Raw genomic sequence first — 21,265 nt, forward strand, 5'->3', positions numbered from 1 at the left:
AAGAGGAAAGACATAGCGGTCACCATAGTCCCAGATAGTTGCTCTCTCCCTAGAGAAGGACAACCAATGGTGGCTTAACCTAAGGGTCACCACTTTCCAAGCAATGGATAATGTTGAGAAGGTGGGGCCTTCATGGTGACCTCAGCCAATGCGGGAAGTGAATCCATGTTGTTGACATCATTATGCATTGCAAACTAAATCAATCAAATAAGCTAACTGACCTCTATCAAATGACGAAATGCATCTCAATTTAGTAACTACTGTCAGCAGTCTAAACCCAAAGCGTGTGCTTGTATTAATGCCAAATTTTGTAATCTTTCTGTCAATAATGCTAGTCTTTCTAGGACCTCTGACAGCTGTGGATCTTTGAAAATACCTGTGCAAATCCTTTCTACTTTCCAACAAGAGTTTAAAATACTGAGTAAGGAGGTTGAATGAATAATCCTTGAGATGGAGTTTTTGGAAAACTTTGAAAGCAGAGAAAGGGTGGGAAAACTAGAGAATTCAGACAAGCAACTCTAGAAGTCAAAAGCATAGAAAATAAGACAGTGTCCTGAAATTGTGGATAGAAGCAGGAACAATGATTTACCCCAGACAACCAAGTGGTGAAGAGTTGAACTGGAGCTTGGTCTTTACATATTAAAAAGCTTTTATTTAGACTGACAAAACTTACAAACAGACATCAGCAATCCTAATAATTGCAGCCTTAATTTGTTCCCATAGGTAGGAACCCAAGTAAATCCCCAGTCAATATTCATCACCTGATCACAACTGAACACTCAATTACTATAAAATTGCAAGGAATAAGTAAACCTTGAATTGTGGATGTACACATACAGGATGCATGTTTGTGCACCATTCCTTTCCTGTAATTTCATATGGGCCACACAGAAAAGAGTGACTATGAACTAATTTTTAGAGATGAAAGGAAGGTGTGTCAACCCATTAAACGCTTAATTATTTTAAGAGAAAGAAGAAGAGGTCACTGTGGCAGAATGTTGGTGAGACAACTGAATGATATTAAAGTGACTGGAGGGAACTGAAATAAATTTACTGGGGCAGACAGTACAGTGACACTTAGTGATGACAGTGCTTATGTGCTCGCAGGTCTCTGAGTTGTCAAGGATGCAGGATATGAAATTCTAAGTAAGCAGTAGCTTGTTGTGGGTGGATTCTGGGCAAAAAGATCATGGAAATATTTATCTCAAGGCAGACAGTAATTGTTTAAGTTCCTCCTCAGACCATGATCTTATGCCTAAAAACATTAAAACTAAGCAGAAAGTAGGCTTTTACAAAAGTTTGTAATTAGTTGCAGTACAGCTCTGAACCTATGCAAAATATTATGAGTGCTGAGCCAGTTTATTGGACCAGCTGGTAACATTCGAAACATGGTCAAGAATCTGTTAAATCATTGGAAAATTCAAATACTAAAGACCTTTCTTTCAAAATATTAACATTACTCGCTGGGCAATGCAAGTCAGATTATGTATAGTCTTCAGGGAAGCAAGAGCCTGCTAACTGCAATTAGAGATGGATGCAGTAAAAATCTGGAAATCTGCTAAATTAGTAAATAAAGCATAATTAATATCAAGCAGGGAGCTTGATCACTCCATCAAAAGTCCTTAATTCAAAACCAGGTCTAATTGTTGGATTAAAAATTGCTCTTTATAACCCATCTTACTCAGGTTTCCCAAAATCAAAAACAGGTTATCCATTTTATCTGTCAGGCTTGTACTGGACTCTTGTAAATTAAGAAAACAAGAATATATTTCATATGTTTCTAAGTAATTGAACTCATGGTTGCAATGTACGCATTAGTTCACAAGGTTTCTCAGTGTTAATTTAATGTGAGCACACTGTGATTTCTTTCACATACTGCAGCAAGATTACTACTCACTGGCTCTTAGATTGTGTCTCAGTTTCAAATGGTAAATGCTAGTTTACTCTAAGCTGAATGTGCAGTCATGGAGCATTCTGCAATCTATTGCTTATCTCAGCTATGAAAAAGAAAAACCCTCCAGTTATCCCAATTCTGAGAATAAAAGAAACCACATACTGAACTGAGCTGAACTGTTATGAAATCAGCAGGGAATGAAGTGCCTGCTACAGATTTTCATTACATCACAATTTTGGACTAGAAATGTAAGACATAAAAAATTACATCCAATTTAGATATTATACAATTCCTAATTTTATATAGTCTTATTTAATTGGGCATTAACTCAGCAACACTAAAGCACAATCTCAACCAAATTAATGTTTATATTATACTCAGGGCCAGGTTTGTAAACTTACTTTTCAGCTACAGCATATTAAATTCAAGAAAAATATCCCATGGAGAATTGTAATCCTGTGGAATCCTGTCTGCTTGGTGACATTAGCTTCCAGATGTCCTTGCTACAATTCCAAGTCAGACTTAATGTTACTGTAAGCTGAGCTATTTCTGGGAAAGTGTTCAACATTTAATTCAACTTTCAATCTCTACCTGTGCAATTGGTTGCAAAGTATTTAAAAATGATGAATCGAAAGATCGAAAGATAATAGAGATATAATAGTTTTATATATATCAGAGGAAAGCTATTCTGCACTCTTAGCATCAATAGTCTATGCTATGACATTCATCTTGTTTTTTTTTAAAGGATATCAGCAAATGTAGTTTTACAGGATCAGATTTGAATTATAGCAACCAACTTCTGCATCGGTGTTTTATCTTATTCCCAGCTGTAAACTAGGGAACCAGATGACAGATATTGCAGCCTATGGCTCCTAAGGAACATTAACAGTAGCAAATCAGGTCATCTACATTATGTTTTGACAATGTGCACAGGCTGGCTTAAGCTACTACTGCAATGACAAATTGGTGCTAATTGCAAAAAAGTATGTGTAATGCCTGTGATGCATTGTAGACTAAGTTGCCATGATCTTGTAACAATGACACCACAAACTTCAGCTTTCAATAAATTACTCTGAAAATGTATTTGTTATTAAGGCCACTAATGGCTGACTCTGTATATTGGGTAGCTACAAGATGCACTGCATTAACTTGCTAAAGCTTCTTTGGCAGCACCTTTCAAATCCCACCATTTAGAAGGACAAAGGCAGCAGATACATCTGAATGAGACCACCTGCAAATTCCCTTCCAGGTCACACACCACCCTGACGTGGATGTATGTTGCCGTTCCTTCACTGTTGCAGGATCAAAATCCTTTAATTCCCTCCCTCGCAGCACTGGTTTAAGAAGACAGCTCACCACCAATGGCTTGAGGGCAATTAGAAATGGGAAGTAGATGCTGACCTTTGCAGCATCATCCACATTCAAAGAATGTATTAAAACATGCATTTTGTGATAAGTACTGTACCATGATTTCGATTTGATTTTATTTTCCCCTTTAGCTCCAAATGCCAGCTGAAAACGCCAAGTTGACATCACAGGGAATGTGTGGCATTAGTGAACAATGAGACCAATGTCTATCTCCCTAACCAATGGAATTAAATGGTTCGAGAAAGATTCAGAGCAAATGATGGGGAACAAAATGGAATGAATTAGACTTAAATCATGTGCAGGAAGAGGTATGTAAAAAAGAGAAATAAAGTTTAGAAATGAAAAAGATTAAAAAGAGATAGAAAGGAACAAAAGAAGTTCCTTCTAAACTTTAAATGTAACATTTGAGGTTCAATGGCATTGCCACGCCAATCTAGTCACAAAAAGTTCCCAATCTTATGACATAGCGAGCTTAAGTTTCTGTGGTGAGTTTAGTTCGTATTTATGATACAAATTTAGATTTTTTTTTAGATTACATTACAGTGTGGAAACAGGCTCTTCGGCCCAACAAGTCCACACCGACCCGCCGAAGCGCAACCCACCTATACCCCTACATTTGCCCCTATACCTAACACTACGGGCAATTTAGCATGTCCAATTCACCTGACCTGGACATCTTTGGACTGTGGGAGGAAACCGGAGCACCCAGAGGAAACCCACGCAGACACGGGGAGATCGTGCAAACTCCACACAGTCAGTCGCCTGAGGCGGGAATTGAACCCGGGTCTCTGGCGCTGTGAGGCAGCAGTGCTAACCACTGTGCCACCGTGCCGCCGTGCCGCCCACCTGAATTAATAGACTTGCGATAATAGCACTGGGCCATCCCCTCCCATGTAACAGTTTCTTGAAAATCTCAGGAAGGTTCATGGTGAGCACCTGTTTTTAGCAGGCTAACATTTGAGCAGTGCAAATAATGGGACAAAAGTTTAATCACAACTCCTAGGGTGTTACTTCCTGTTTACAAGCTACTGTATAATGTATACGCTCGTAATGGTGTGCTCTTAAAAGTTGCCACAATTAGACCAGAAAATTCTGTCCCAATAGGTGTTTGCACATTTGCATATACACAAACTTAATTAAGACTAAGAAAGCAAGCCAAAGAAACCAATCAATGAAGGATGTTTCAATGAGCTGGTTGATTTAACTGGGGTGAGTTATTTGCTTGCCTTGAGCAGTTGTGTTCTACAGTTACAGTTGAATGCTATAAATCTTTAGGTCACAAATGGAGGATAAGAAATATATATGAAAGGATTTTATGGAAGAGAATCATTGTGTTTATGTCTAGATTTTAGAAGCTGGAAGAAGCATAGTAAACCAAGGTTGACGCTCACAGTACACTATTTCAATGTAGAAATGAAGAATAAAAAGTTATATTTATTACAAATTACTTTCTACTGATCCTCAATTTAAAGTAGTATATGTATTTAAAGTTATTAGTGGATGATTTGGAATGGGTAATAATGCTGGTTGTGATTAAAATAAGTTATTACACATTAGTTCCTGATTACAGGGTAGTCAAACTGTTGTGGCAAATTTACACGCATCCAATAATAATTTTCAAAAGAGACTTTAAAAAGTAGTTAACTTAGTTGGCCAGTTCATTTAGAGGGTTGGTCAAGTTTCTACAATATATAAAAAAAAGGACTGCAAGTGATTGCTGTAAAAATAAAATGACCCCAAAGTTCAGAAACAATAAACTCTAAGAGATTTTCTACAGTATAAAACACCATGTGAACACCTCAGTGAGACGGTAATGGTTCCCAACCGTCTAATAATGATAGCACATTGCCCTCTTCAGTTCTGTACTTGGTGCTTGGCTGTACAATATAAATGTTAATAGTTACTTCAATTGTCCCATTTCACACTGCCATAAGGCACAAATCTTGAAACAAAAAAAACAAGTTATAAGAGTAATAGTTACCGCTAAAATTTACAGTTCACAGTTGCAAACTCCTGAAGAGAATGGCAAACAACTCTAGATGGAGATGTAACTAAATATCCAATGTTTAAAATGTCATAGTTTAAAATTTCCATTGCAAATGTAATAATACTAATTAAATCCTAAACTAATGCAGTACTCTTAATATGATCAGTATATTCACCTTTTGGATACTGAATAAAAAGAAGGCATATAGTCTCGACATTCATGTGGATTGGTTTTCCTACATTTCCGGTAAGTTTAAATGCATTACTGAACTGGTAAGTAGTCTGTTGATATTACATATGAGATTTTTTTTAGTGAACAAAGAAAACTTATCATTATCTCTCAGAAGATCTAAACTGAAATGCTGAGACATTCTCTATTTTATGTTTGCCTCATTATATTCTATGAAGATTTCAAATAAACCTCATATTGATCACATCCTCATCAATTATGATGATTTGTTTGTCATTATTCTTACTACTGTATGTAACATGGTTTATCAAGATGTGTTTCTCTGATGTCCAGTTCCATGATGCTTCCTTTGTACAGTTCTGTTCCTATGAATGTATTTAACCCTAATATTTCCAGTGACTTTTCGTACAGAAGTTGTTTCCATTGGATTAATCTGATGAGAATATTCCCATCCTCCGTGAACTATAATTTGATTGTAATTCTGTAAATAGAAACAAATTTAGAAAATACTAAATGCTTTAAATCTGGAACAAAACAGAGAATTTTTAAAATACTCCATAGTTTACTCAGGAGGGGAGCGGAGACAATAATGTTTTATGTGTAACCCTTCCTCAGAACTAGAAAGGACTATAGCAAACAATTAGTCTGTTCTATCCTGTCCAAATGCTGACTGATCTGTTGAGAGTTGAAAGCATTTCTGACATTTTTTTGACAAAAACAGTGATGGAAATATCCTCTCCCTTGCTGAGGCCCACATGCCTTGGCTGACCTACATTAGTTTCCTAGTTCCTAACTCATCTTAGGAACTCACTTCTTCGACTGTACGCATTTGTTTATTCCTCATTCTCATCTTTTCTGACTCATCTGTAATTTTTCACATGCATATCAACAAAGTGCCTTAGTTCATTATTTTATCTGAAAAGCACTGCATGTTTCTGTTGATTAACCTCATAGTAATGCTGTCTTTTATCTCCCACTTGAAACAGGGCATTTATAGAACTGCCTTCCATTGTAGCTCTATCCCTTACCTGGGCAATGTAGCTATTCAAAGGTGATTGCAAATTTGACTAAATGTAGCTGCAAAATTGCACTTCCAGCATAGAGGTTCTGAGAGCTCAGTAATTCAAGTCTATTAACAATGTTATCAATCAAATTTTGGTGTTTAGTGGCATCTTTTTCATTTAGTCAGTAGTTCATACATTTTTCTACTGTATCTAAGATGAGGAGTTTATCATGAGATAAATTATGATTCAGGATAAAATTGAAATACATGTACAATTTCTTGGTGCTTTATCATTAACTGCATACCATATTAGATAGGTTTCCTTCTCAAACAATATTCTTCTCAATATTAACAGAAGCTTCTTTAGTAAACCTTTTTGCCTTTGAAAGCACTCTTTCTGGCTCCTCTTTACACCCTATGCAGTAATTCAATGGTTGTGCTTCTCTGAATGTTTTCAGAGATGCATTTCCTTAAACGTTCATTCATATTTCTTATCATTCAAATGTAAGTTTCAGACACCTCTTTAGTTTTAATTCATTCACTGAGGCTATTTTTCTAACTTGTAGCGGAATCTTCTGAGCCAAATGGAGGCAGGCTTTGTGCACCTGGAGAGCTCAAGCTCCTGAAATTGACATCAGATTGACATCTTGGCACCAGCCCTCCCTCTTCCAGGTTTCCTCATGGATGGTGGGATTGAAGCTAAGGGGGAATCCCCTTGAATATGTCAGGTAAGCAACAAAGGTATTTTTAATTAAAAATTGCCTTCACCATTAATTCTAGGTTTTCCAACAACAGACCTGTATTCAGACCTGTCAGCAACTCACCAAGTTCACTGAGGCAAATGCACAACAGGATGAGCTCCTTCCGTGAAACTGATAAGCCGGGTAGTGTGAAACTGAAAAGTTCCAGCCTTGCCCAGGTGAGAAGCTATTGTTCAAAGTACTTCTTTTGAGATGTGCTACCATGACTTGACATGAGCGCCAACTTACTGGAAGTCCCTTCATCCATCTTGCACTTCAGTTTCATTTCAGTTACACTTAGCAGCTGTCAGCTTTCAGCTCACACAGTTCCAACTTTGATAAGGGACAACAGAGGAGCAACAAATCCAACAATGGGCTTACTGCAGTATCCGCAATCTTCTCCTCCACTGACTGCCCATCAAAAGGGGAGAGGAATGGACCCAAGTTACAGCTGGAATGGGTGGGGGCGGGCTAGGGGAGACCCAAACTTTGGGTCAACAGTAGATCATCAGCTTTTTTGGTGTGCCAGGTTTTTAGTTTCTCAATAGATGTAGGCACTTATAATAAGTTTCTGCTGATATCTGTATCCTCCTGTGACAGAATCTCCTTCCAATTGCAATGGGTAGGCAAAAATTGTCCATGGAGAAAGTGAGGACTGCAGATGCTGGAGATCAGAGCTGAAAATGTGTTGCTGGAAAAGCGCAGCAGGTCAGGCAGCATCCAAGGAGCAGGAGAATCGACGTTTTGGGCATGACCCCTTCTTCAGGAATGAGGAAAGTGTGCCAAGCAGGGTAAGATAAAAGGTAGAGAGGAGGGACTTGGGGGAGGGGTGTTGGAAATGCGATAGGTGGAAGGAAGTTAAGGTGAGGGTGATAAGGTGAGGGTGATAGGCCGGAGTGGGGGTGGGGGCGGAGAGGTCAGGAAGAAGATAGCAGGTTAGGAAGGTAGTGCTGAGTTTGAGGGTTGGGACTGAGACAAGGTGGGGGGAGGGGAAATGAGGAAACTGGAGAAATCTGAGTTCATCCCTTGTGGTTGGAGGGTTCCTAGGCGGAAGATGAGGCGCTCTTCCTCCAGCCGTCGTGTTGCTATGGTCTGGTGATGGGGGAGTCCAAGGACCTGCATGTCCTTGGTGGAGTGGGAGGGGGAGTTGAAGTGTTGAGCCACAGGGTGGTTGGGTTGGTTAGTCCGGGTGTCCCAGAGGTGTTCTCTGCAACGTTCCGCAAGTAGGCGGCCTGTCTCCCCAATATAGAGGAGGCCACATCGGGTGCAGCGGATGCAGTAAATGATGTGTGTGGAGGTGCAGGTGAAATTGTGGCAGATACGGAAGGATCCCTTGGGGCCTTGGAGGGAAGTAAGGGGGGAGGTGTGGCGCAAGTTTTGCATTTCTTGCGGTTGCAGGGGAAGGTGCCGGGAGTGGAGGTTGGGTTGGTGGGGGGTGTGGACCTGACGAGAGAGTCATGGAGGGAGTGGTCTTTTCGGAACACTGATAGGGGAGGGGAGGGAAATATATCCCTGGTGGTGGGGTCATTTGGAGGTGTCGGAAATGACGATGATGTATATGGAGGTTGCTGGGGTGGTACGTGAGGACCAGTGGGGTTCTGTCCTGGTGGCAAGTGGAGGGGCGAGACTCAAGGGCGGAGGAGCGGGAAGTGGAGGAGTTGTGGTGGAGAGCATCGTTGACCACTCCTGAGGGGGATATTGCGGTCTTTGAAGAAGGAGACCATCTGGGTTGTTCAGTATTGGAACTGGTCCTCTTAGGAGCAGATGCGGTGGAGATGAAGGAATAGGGAATATGGGGTGGCGTTTTTACAGGGGTTAGGGTGGGAGGACCACCCACCACCTTTCCCTCCGCTACATCGATGACTGTATCGGCGTTGCCTCGTACTCCCACGAGGAGGTTGAACAGTTCATCCACTTTACTAACACCTTCCACCCTGACCTCAAATTTACCTGGACCGTCTCAGACTCCTCCCTCCCTTCCCAGACCTCTCAATTTCTATCTCGGGCGACCGAATCAACACGGACATTTACTATAAACTGACCGACTCCCACAGCTACCTAGATTACACCTCCTCCCACCCTGCCCCCTGTAAAAATGCCATGCCATATTCCCTATTCCTTCGTCTCCGCCGCATCTGCTCCCAGGAGGACCAGTTCCAATACTGAACAACCCAGATGGCCTCCTTCTTCAAAGGCCGCAATATCCCCCCAGACGTGATCGATGATGCTCTCCACTGCAACCCCTCCACTTCCCGCTCCTCTGCCCTTGAGTCCCACCCCTTCACTTGCCACCAGGACAGAACCCCACTGGTCCTCACCTACCACCCCACCAACCTCCATATGCATCGTATCATCCATCGTCATTTCCGCCACCTCCAAATGGACCCCACCACCAATGATATATTTCCCTCCCCTCCCCTATCAGCTTTCCGAAAAGACCACTCCCTCCGTGACTCCCTCGTCAGATCCACAACCCCACCAACCCAACCTCCACTCCCGGCACCTTCCCCTGCAACCACAAGAAATGCAAAACTTGTGCCCCCCTTACTTCCCTCCAAGGCCCCAAGGGATCCTTCCATATCCACCACAAATTCACCTGCACCTCCACACACATCATTTATTGCATCCGCTGCACCCGATGTGGCCTCCTCTATATTGCGGAGACAGGCCGCCTACTTGCGGAATGTTTCAGAGAACACCTCTGGGATACCCGGACTAACCAACCCAACCACCCTGTGGCTCAACACTTCAACTCCCCCTCCCACTCCATCAAGGACATGCAGGTCCTTGGACTCCTCCATCGCCAGACCATAGCAACACGACGGCTGGAGGAAGAGCACCTCATCTTCCGCCTAGGAACCCTCCAACCACAAGGGATGAACTCAGATTTCTCCAGTTTCCTCATTTCCCCTCCCCCCACCTTGTCTCAGTCCCAACCCTCAAACTCAGCACCACCTTCCTAACCTGCAATCTTCTTCCAGACCTCTCCGGCCCCCACCCCTACTCTGGCCTATCACCCTCACCTTATCTCCCTCACCTTAACCTCCTTCCACCTATCGCATTTCCAGCGCCCCTCCCCCAAGTCCCTCCTCCCTACTTTTTATCTTACCCTGCTTGGCACATTTTCCTCATTCCTGAAGAAGGGGTCATGCCTGAAACGTCGATTCTCCTGCTCCTTGGATGCTGCCTGACCTGCTGCGCTTTTCCAGCAACACATTTTCAGCAAAAAATTGTCTGTGGCCAAGAAGATGCCTGTGAACAGAGAGCCACTCCCATATACCTTTCTAGCTCCCAGCTGTCTGGCTCTAATCAAATTCTTGCAAAGAGGAAAAACAGAGAGATGTTGTTATTTGCAATGGCTAGGCTGGAAAGGCCAAATAGACACCATTTCTGTGGCAGGATTGTGAGGCATGGATATGTGAAGACAAAAAGCTGAATCTGAGATTTTGTCCATTTAGGTAACGATGGAAAGAAGAATGAGTCAAGATCTAAGATATGTCGAGCCAAGCAATGTTGTACAGAAGAGTGCTGGGTAATTCAAAATGTGGTACCTGAACCTGAAAGTGTCATGCCCTCCTGAGTTCCAAGTTCCTCTTGCTATATGATCTACAGATTGATGGGACAACAATTCTCCTGCTGACATCCTTGGTCATTTTCATCTATTCCAACTTGTTCAAACTGATTGTCTTCTTCCTCTGTTCTTTATTTCAAAATCTTAGTTGACAGAAGGGCTTATGCCTGAAATGTTGACCCTCCTGCTCCTCGGATGCTGTCTGACCTGCTGTGGTTTTCCAGCGCCACACTTTTCGACTCGGACTCTCCAGCATCTGCAGTCCTCACTTTCTCCCAATTTCTAAATCTTTGACTTCCAACAGCACCTAATACTGATTGGTGGATTTATTTTCCACATTTCCAACAACAGTTTAGCTTCTGGTCATTTGGAAAGACACGTAAAAATTGAGGACTGGAGATGTTGGAGATCAGAGTCAAGAAGTGTGGCACTGGATAAACAGCCAGTCAGGCAGCATCAAGGAGCAAGAAAATCAACATTTCGAGCATAAAATCTTCTCGTGGAGAATATTCCTGATGAAGAGCCTATGCTCGAAACATCCGATTCTCCTGCTCCTCGGATGCTGCCTAACCGGCTGTGCTTTTCCAGCTCCACATGTTTTGATTCTGATTTTGAAAGACATGTCCAATTTAATATCAATTTGTGTCCAATTTTGGATAATTTTATGCTGTGGGTTTGGATCAACTAGGAAAAACATAAAGTATTAACATTATTCAGATGCTAGCATTTAAGATAAGATAGCACAATAGTCTGGGCTGTATTACAACTGATACCAGAGGGGAAAAGGCTGTGTTATTGTAATAATTTGCATTGTTCACTTCCCGTCTGATATTACTTTGTGTGAAGTCTGGCTGCTGCTCAGTCCATGCTACTTACTATCATGCATGCAATGGACTGCACTGTAATAATGGAAACAGCCCTACCGCTTGCACTCCACCTTTTAAGCTTTAAACTATACACATTGAAAATATAGTTCTTAGTAAGGCAGCAACAAAATTGCAAGCTTGTTTACTGTATGTTTTACAAGTAAGTTAACGCATTGGGAAATTCAATGTGCATTATCAGCAGAATGTGTACAAATCTGATGTTATTATCCAGTTACGTCAGCATTTACCTAATCTCAAGGAGTGAAGCTGAGGTGGCTGTTACTAACAGAGCCCATTAATCTTTGTTACTGATTCTCTCACAGAGTTTGATGCCATTGTCGACAAGATGATAAAAATATATAGCAGATGAGCAGGCAGAGGACATTCATGGTCATTCTGACTGAAATCGAAATGCCTTGGAGGTTAATCATTACGAGAGACTTTTAGTAGAGGGCAATTTTACAATTGGAAATTCAGAGTAGGAATCCTTTAGATCTTATTTGATATTTAAAATTATGTGCTATCTATTGTGCATCACTCAGGTAAAGTTTCCCAGAGAAATGATACATTAAGCGAACCAGCAAAAGACAACGGCTTCACAACTCGGCCCATTTCTGGGTTTTCTATTTCAGACTTTGCAAGATGATAAATAGTGCTTTCTTAGCCACCTTAGGTTAGCCCTTAGATTCTTACAGAAGCTAGGCAATGATGAATGGAATAATGCCAAAACCTATGTAAAGGTATCTACTGCTGATAAAAAAGAATGAGCAGTGACAATTGGGGACCCAGGTGACTCAGAAAAAAAAGCTACACTTTGCCCCCCAGAGGGAGGCTGTGATGGGATGGAATTGCCATTAGGGGAAAGATTAAGTGCCCTTGGTTCCTGTGTTGGCTAATTATACACTCAAACCCCGTCAGGATATCACAAAAGTCGAATGTTTTCATTCTGCAATGAGAACTTTGATTGCTTATTGGTTATCTCTACAGACATCTAAAAGTGGCATGGAAGAATCCCACTGGCAACAATGCATCTGTCAGGAGCAGAAAGTAAGAGTTGTGTATTTAGTTTTCATTACAGGAGTACATGTAGCTGAAAAATGCATACCTGTCATGTCTCGAAGTTCTCGCAAGGGACCTCAGTATTAGAGCCACAATTCCCCCACCCTTCAAACAATTGGAAGAAAACAGGAGTTTTCTTCTTAAAACTGCTTTGACAGTCATACATAACAATTTGTGACTTGTCAGCCTGATGCACTCTGCTATTATTAAGTGGTACAGTCATGGGCAGGATGGATGAAGGTCGTTTACATTTGGTGCTTTGCTGAAATGTGCAGTACATGAATGCTGGAAGTATGGAATTCACATATAGCTTATATTATTTCCCCTAGGTCTCAACTGACAATGGAATATAATTGTATAAAGAAATAATTCTCACAAAACTGAACAAATCCATATATTATTAAGAGCATAGATTATTACATTACTGAAGCAAGTTTCACTCTGCCAACTATTTTTTTGCTAAACAGATAGAAACTAAAAAAGATTCTTTATTATTTACTATTTCAAAAAGTATTGTATTATTAAGATACAAAATTACATTGGCAATTTTCCTCCTTTTTCGTACAAATGGAAAAGAAAACAAAGCTGCTTTGCTAAAGTTTGCATATCTGACATATAAAAGAAAAAAATCCAAATAATTTGCAAGAACCTTTAAACATTCCTATGATATGGATTGTCATTTCCAGTGTAATTAATGATCAAATATACAAAATCTTCAGAAAATACCATTCATTAAATTTATGAAAATAATTATCAAATTCCAGTAGAGAGATTAACATCCCAACATCATTAGAAAACCAAATTTAGAGCAGTAATGTCTTTTGGACTCAACTGTACAGAATGGCAACACAACCTTTTATAGCACAGTTGATCATTGTAATAAGCCAATAGTGTCCTCTTTCAATTCAATGGGAGCCAATTCCAATTAATTGAAGAAGCAATCTGGGAACTTCTCTTGAGGATCCATTGTTCTCTCCATTGCTGGTTTGAATGGGCTGGCATTTCAGCTGAGCACCATTCTGAAAATGCCAACATAACATTTTTGGAGTTACAATGCCTTATTAAGAAAAAAAAAGTTCAAAAATTCTCTCTTCATCTACTGAACAACTTTTTATAAAAACATGAAGTCAAAATGTCTGAATAATAACAGCTAGCACATCAGATAAGTTATATAATGGACAGATGCTGCACTCCATCAGTTTACAATTCAAACAGAAAAATTGAAGATTGCCACCTGAGGGGCTCGCTCTGTGAGTATTATTTCAGAATCTCGCGATGACGATCTATCCAATGACTGGATGACTAACGTTAGTCAGGAGTTAGAGAACCTGATGTATTGAAATAGGTGTTATAAAAAGAAAAGTCATCCAACTTGTCTCATTCTTCCATGAAAGTTAGACCAAGTCTGCAACAGAGAGCTTTTAATTGTATGGGCTATTGTGATCACATATCAAGTATTTGGACCATACCATTGCCGTGTTTAGATTATTTCCTATATAATTTAATCATTCACTTCTCAGAAAATATATTCAAACAATTAGATATAACCTGTGTCTCTTTTCTCAAAAGATGGATGTTAAGTAAATGTTATTCAACAGAATTTAACAATTAGACTCGACTAGTAGAATCACAAAAGATTCCCCTGATCATTGCAGTATTATTTTATATGTGTCCATTAAACATTACATCTGTATTCTTTCATTGGAAGGTGATGTTTAATTAATCTTTGTTTGGGATGCCGCTGCTGATCTGTCATTTAATAATTTAAAATAAATTACAATAGTTTAAAATGGATTATGTTGCATGGATAACAATTAGCTGCTTCAGTATTTCCACAATAGGAAATGTCACACTTTACATTGATTGGCATAATTGGCACTAGTGTTGCCACTTGTTAGTTACTTCAAATAACGTAAAATTGACTAGAAACACTTAGATTTAATATTTTTGTCAATATACTTTCCTGTTAATCAATAGAAGTAGCATCTAATCGGATTAACTAATAAGAAATCTGAATTTGTTGTGAATTTTTCAAGTGGCAAAATACTATAAACCATCTCAGCACTTTTTTTTAATAATTGTTTTATTGAGATGCAGAAACTAATTAATAGGATTGTAATGAGTAACAGAATTGGAAAAATACAGCAAATATAAAATTAATAATTGAAAAACATGCTTAAAATTATTGTTCAACTGGACCAAAACGACTGTGGTTCAATCAGCCTTATTACAGAATCTGTTTAGCATGAAGAAGCTACTGAATTTCATTTGTGAAAAAAAATGGCTTATTATTGGTCTTCCTTTCTTAACTGTACATTCTTCCACCATCTGAGATGTTTTCTTGTACCACTTGAAAAAGCTAGGAAGCTCATAAGCCCCTGGTATTACCACATTTGTGTTAACTAAAAGCAAGTTAATGAAAATATGAACATTTTTATTGCACTTTGTGGGGCAAGTGCCTAGTTCAGCGTAGCCACTTCACACCACTCTCCTCACTTCCTGCGACTCTCCTGTCAATTCCATCCAGTGGTTATGGTTTAATTCAGGCTCTTAACATAGGAACAGTGCTGGACAGTATATTGTGTTGGTTTGACATAGCTCATGGGCAAACCAATATATTATTCCATTGTGTCACTCCAAGTTACTGGGCCAGTGCTGAAATATCAGTGCTAGTTTAAACATATATCTAATTCAGGGGCAAATTCAGTTCATTAAAATCCCCAACATTGTGTCAGCATATTTATGAAGGAATTGAATTTTGTTGATGCTGAAACCTTCTGACCAATGTTGACAGTCTATCAAAGTGAAAGGAAACAGTGCTGACATCATTAAAACCAAATAGTGCCACTTTAGGATATTTCAGCCACTATCTAATTTTGCCATTCTACAGGAGAATTCAGAACTTGCAGAGTTTGTCAGAACATATAGCAATTCACACTGCCTTATTATTACATGGGCATTTGTTTGTATTCTTTATTAAATGTGGCATATAGAAGAAAAACAGAAATATGTCATGCTGATGAATAAATGACATATTTGATGATACATCACACAAAAGTGTCGATAGAAATCGTCAATGAATAGCATAAAATTTAAATTAATTATCCACCAAAGGATCTACTGCAAGAAGTATTACAATATTAGTAATCTTGTAGGTCCAGTGTTTTGATGCAAATACCAGGAAAGTAAAACACAACAACTTTGAACAGCATAGCTGTAGCAAGGTTGAGAGCCCAGAATATGCCGATGTGTCTTGGAATACTTAGAGTTTGTACTTAGCACCATCTATTCAGCTTGCAATGGTCAAATGCAATGGGGTTCCAATGATTGGGTTCAACAATGTTTGAATTTTTATAAAGAAGAGGCACGAGGGTAAAGAGAGTACATCTAAACCAAGAACCAATAGAAATCAATTCTTCTGTCTTATCAACATATTTCTGACATCAGTGTCAGACAGACTACCTCACTCTGAGATAGGTCTCCCAGGACAGGGTGCAGGGTAGGGTAAGGGAGAGGGCGTGTAGTGTGCTCGTAACACAAGTGGAGTCAGAGCAGCTATTGTTAATGGACACAGGAGCCACTTAAAGACCATGAGCAGGGTGAGCCCTATATCTATCCTGATTATTGATAACATACTTTTTAAAGAGGTCCTTCAACATGATTGAGGATCATAATTAACAGATCAAGGCTCAGAATGCATGCAGGACTCTTAAAATAATAGCCTGTAAGTTGGACAAATGCCTGTGTGCATTGCTGGCAGGTTTCATAAAACAGATAGAAGGACCAGACACGTGTTTAGTTACCCACAGTTTACTAATCAATGCAAATAAAGCCTTAAAAGTATTGCAGTCATGGATATGAGTGAATGGCCACCAGTCAGTTATCCAAAAGACAAAATAAACCCTGTGGAATAAAAGGGCTGAAATTCAATATATTTTTTCCCTTAACTGCTACCAAAGAGTTTCCTTATGTGATCATCCCAAACCTGCCTCATTAATTACCTTACCATACCCTATAGCACCCCTCTTGACTCACACTAGCTTGATTGACCACTTGCTGTAATTGGAAGAATTTGCTATTGCTGGGATATCCCAGAATAGACCACCATCCCTACTGGTGGTGCCATCTTGGAAATATGGCCATGTTCATATCAAGTGTTGGCAGTCCATAGTACCCTTTACCATGAAAGTAGTGGCACAGCAGCCGTAATTCAGCATTTCTCACAGCACAGTGGCAACCAGTGCCTCGTCCATACCATACCAATCATTGTTTAAACACTAGGCCACCGATATACCCTGTTCATAGCCACATTCTCTCTTATAATCAATTGTAAGTTCCTGTTAGTCTGTTCCTAGTACCCAAAAGGGATCAAAATCTCATCATTATTCACTATGGGGCATCACAGACAAGAAAGCCTTCAAATGATGAATAGCATTAATATTTATTTTCAGAAACTAAGGTCAAACAAAAATCAAACAAATGAACTGCTGACATGTTGAGCGACAAGTATTTTACAGTCAACCAGCTCTCGTCTACTGGAACTGGGTGTCAATGAAGTCCTATCTGGCTTATACCATGCAATACAGTCAAGCTCTATCATGCACAAGGTGATATTCCTCCTGCTTAATGTCCTCATCTTCCAGCTCAGAGGGCTGATCCTGCTTTCCCAGTTCCTCAGGATTCAACATGTTCCCTCATTGTCTGTTCCAGTTGTTTAAAGCTCAGCATGTAAGAATTAGGTGGCAACACAGACTGTCCAGAGAATACTGTAGGGTCCCACCAGAATTGTCCAAGCAGCAGAACCTCATCTATAGCAGCCATATTGTCTGATCCACTGTGATCATGGACGAAGAATTGGCTGCATTGTATCTACCCTCTGCCTCAGTCAGGGGTTTCATTGTGGAGTCACCAGCCATTGTGGTATTGCGTAGCTCTGTACCTCACTAACCAGCCTTGAAAAGCATCTGGACCCTTAAACACAGCAAGAACATGACAGTCTCAAGGATTTTGGAATGTAGAAGTCATGACAGTTCCCAGTGTAGTGGCCGTAAATCTGTAGGAAGTGGTCCTCATAATCGCAGATCACCTACACATTAATGGGATGGAATCCTTTTCTCTTGATGAACGCCACTGTGTTCTGATATGGTCCTCTCAGACTGATGTGTATACAGTCAAAGGCACTCAGTGACTGGGTAGCTAGTTAAGTTGCTGGACCTGCAGCACTGACCTCATCATGGGGAAGGAGATGAAGTGGTGCAATCTGGTACAAATGGCATCAGTCACAGCTTGAAACATTTGTGGGTGGATGATTGAGAGATACCACACAGGTCCCCAGTGGCTCCATGTAGAAAATGGTTGCATAAGTGTCCAATGCAGTTTCATTTTGATGGCCATGAGGATAGGAGGCCACCCTGTCCTTCAGGTCAGAGGCCTTACTCCAGCAGATGGCACATTTCAGCTAAAACCTCCAGACCATCCTAAGCCTGTGCCAACATTATGTCTTGCTCATCTGAAAGAAAAGGCACCTACACAGAAGACTCTGGCCCTCTTCTGCCCGTGATGCATTGTGAATTGCCTTTTGGCTGAGACCTCCTCGTGCAGTTTCTGTTGCAGGTTGCTGCTGCATATCCATTCCTCTTTCAACTCTGCATCCCATTGTTGGGATGATGACACTTGCTATGGCTGGATCCATCAGTCATGCTTGCAATGAACTTGTGTCAGGCGCACAAGACACAGAAGAGGTTCGAAGCAATGTGAACAGTCAACAATCATATCTCTTGCAAATGACAGCATAACCTCTACAGAGTAAGAGATAGAGTATTCTGACAAGAAAGGTCACGTTAACTCATCTTGGCATTTAGACATAGCATCTTATTTCAATGTGTACTCCAGTGATCATGCAATAGAGAGATAGTAGCAGAGTGTCAGTGCAGCATTAACACTAATGCCATTCTCCTCCAGCCCCAAATCACCATCAAAGGGATCAATGCGTACAGGACATGATACTCACAGTTCAGATGGAGAGGGAATAAAGGCCCAATGCCCTTTGCACCTTAGGATAATCTTATTGAATGATAGAGCAGGCTTTAAGGGCCATGTGGCCTACCTTTTTTGCCCATTTGTATGTTCATATATTTGTACTTAGTATTCCATGGACAGCTCACCTTGACCAAGCCTCCACATGTTCCCACCTATCACAATGATCTCAGACTATAACTGCTCATATAGCTCCCTGCCTACCGCACTATGGTTTGATTATGTCCACTATTATGTTGCACACTCCCCCCTTTGAGGTGATGGTAGTTGTAGCTGTCTATCAACCCACCCCATAGCATCCCATGGCCTACAATGTACTACGAGCTTCTTTTCTTTAGATATTGAGTCTTCCCCCTTCACTAACGTCTATATCCTAGACTGCTTCTGACAATCCCCAGCACCAATCTCCTCCACCTCCCTTCCCATACAAAGCCTCTGATACCCCCACCACTAATGCTTATTCCACCAATGCACAGGCCTCAGTATGGCTCACACCCTAGAATGTGCTGAGACAGAGTCCCTGACTGTGACTACTGCATATGGACTATTGACCATAGCCCCAAGCACCTGGCTGTGTGCCGGCACTGCCTGGGACTGACTGCACTGGGACAGTCTGATTGCAAGTAGCTCTGCTTGACTCCAATAAGAACCACACTGCTTCCATTGTATTTCACTAATTTGTGGGACATGAGCATCACTAGTTGGTCAGCATCTATTGCCCATCTCTAGTCGCATTTGAGAAGATGATGGTGAGTTGTCTTCTTGAATCGCTGCAATCTATGTGCTGTAGATTGACTGACAATGCCCTTAGGTAGGGAATTCCAGGATTTTAAACCAGCAATAGTGAAAGAACAGCAGTATATTTCCAAGTCAGGTGGTGCATGGTTTGGAGGGGAACTTGCCGACGGTGGTGTTCCCATGTATCTGCTGCACTTATACTTCCAGATGCAAATGGTTGTGGGTTTGGAAGGTGCTATCTAAAGAGCTTTAGTGAATATCTGCAGTGCTACTTGTAGATAGCACACGCTCCTGCTACTGGCAATTTCAGACATGGCAATTTGGTTGAGGCACATGCACTGTATTAGCCATGATGTAGGTGGTGCATACTGTAGCTGTGATGCTGATAATGCACTGTGCCAAACAGCAACGTGTCCATCCTCTTGCCTTCAGATTGCTGAGAAGCATGACAAACTGCTTGGCTTTGTGATTGTGATAAACTGCAAAGCAAAAGAAAAGTACTGTGAGACTTTAAGATGTGGCTGAAGGGGCAACTCTCTGAAAGTCAAGATGAAGCAAAGGTGCTGAGGACATGTTGTTGATGCAATGAGAATCTGCACCAAAGGAGAGAGCAGACAGCCTTTTGGTGCTCCTTTATCCAATTGGTGAGGTTGTGCCTCTCCCTATGTGCAAAGTGTTCTTGCCGCATCATTACAATAATGTCCAGTGAATCTTGAAGTGCAGAATTGCAGAAACGTACTGTAATTGCATCATGATGGTGCAATACAGCTGGCAAATGCCAGCATCCATAGCTGTTAAGTGCATACAGCTGCAGCCTAGAGGCATGCCCTAGAGGGTGCCATGTGTTTAAGATGGCACCCTGAAGGACCAACGAGCAAGCTGGAGTCTCAAGGTACCCATTCTGACTTTCATGTCAGGAATACCCGGCTTCTAATTTCTTCTGTCGCACAGTAAACTATGAAGCTGTATGTTACTGAGGGAGATTCAGTGTTAACAAAAGTGACAATGGGCCACAATACCCATGCACAGGCATTCACTGTTCCATAATGAGCATCTCGTCTGATGTCTGGACCCCAGGTTAGAAAATGCAACTTGTTGCTCCTGATGTTGAGAAAGGCCTTGATAGTTTTCTGACAGAATTGTCCCAGGTTTCTCACCATAACCCATGTCACAACCTTAGAAGATTCCATCCAAAGTCTTACCTCTCTCATCACTGTGGGGATCTTAATCAAATTCATAGATTTCAGGTGTTCACAGTAAAAATCAATATAGTGTCAAACAGGCATTTTCACTCAGAAAACACAAAATATCTCATATAATCAAAATACACTGAAGCAGCAAAATGATACTCACAAAAGAAAATCTTACGAAAATGGAGTATAAGTTGTTTTGATAGCCACATATCAAAATACTGGTAAGCCTTTTGTGACAAGGTACATTGTAGATGCTAGATAATAAAAAATAGCATGGAAGTTTTGGAATCTCCCATTCCAAACATTAGCCTCCTCTAAATCCAAGATAACCCACAATTTTCATAAATTGAATTGTTTGTTTTAATAGCTTGCTTAATAGGGAAATGTATTTTTTTTGTGCAGCCTGAATGGTGTAACTACCTGAGTTGTATAAGTTGCAAGATTTAGTCTTTTGGTCAATCACCCTTTTCACATGTCCATCTGTATTATAGCACAGTGTTATTGGAATCAATAAGCAATTCCAACAGTCATCTGTGGAAGAGGCAAAAAAAAGTTGAAATTTCTGCTGTCATCACGTATCACACACTGGCAATGACATACTGAAACACATGACTTCAAAAA

This window comes from Chiloscyllium plagiosum, unplaced genomic scaffold, assembly GCF_037043375.1.
Source record: "Chiloscyllium plagiosum isolate Xiang-an unplaced genomic scaffold, Cpla_swu_hap1 HiC_scaffold_19, whole genome shotgun sequence".
NCBI classification, from domain to species: domain Eukaryota; kingdom Metazoa; phylum Chordata; class Chondrichthyes; order Orectolobiformes; family Hemiscylliidae; genus Chiloscyllium; species Chiloscyllium plagiosum.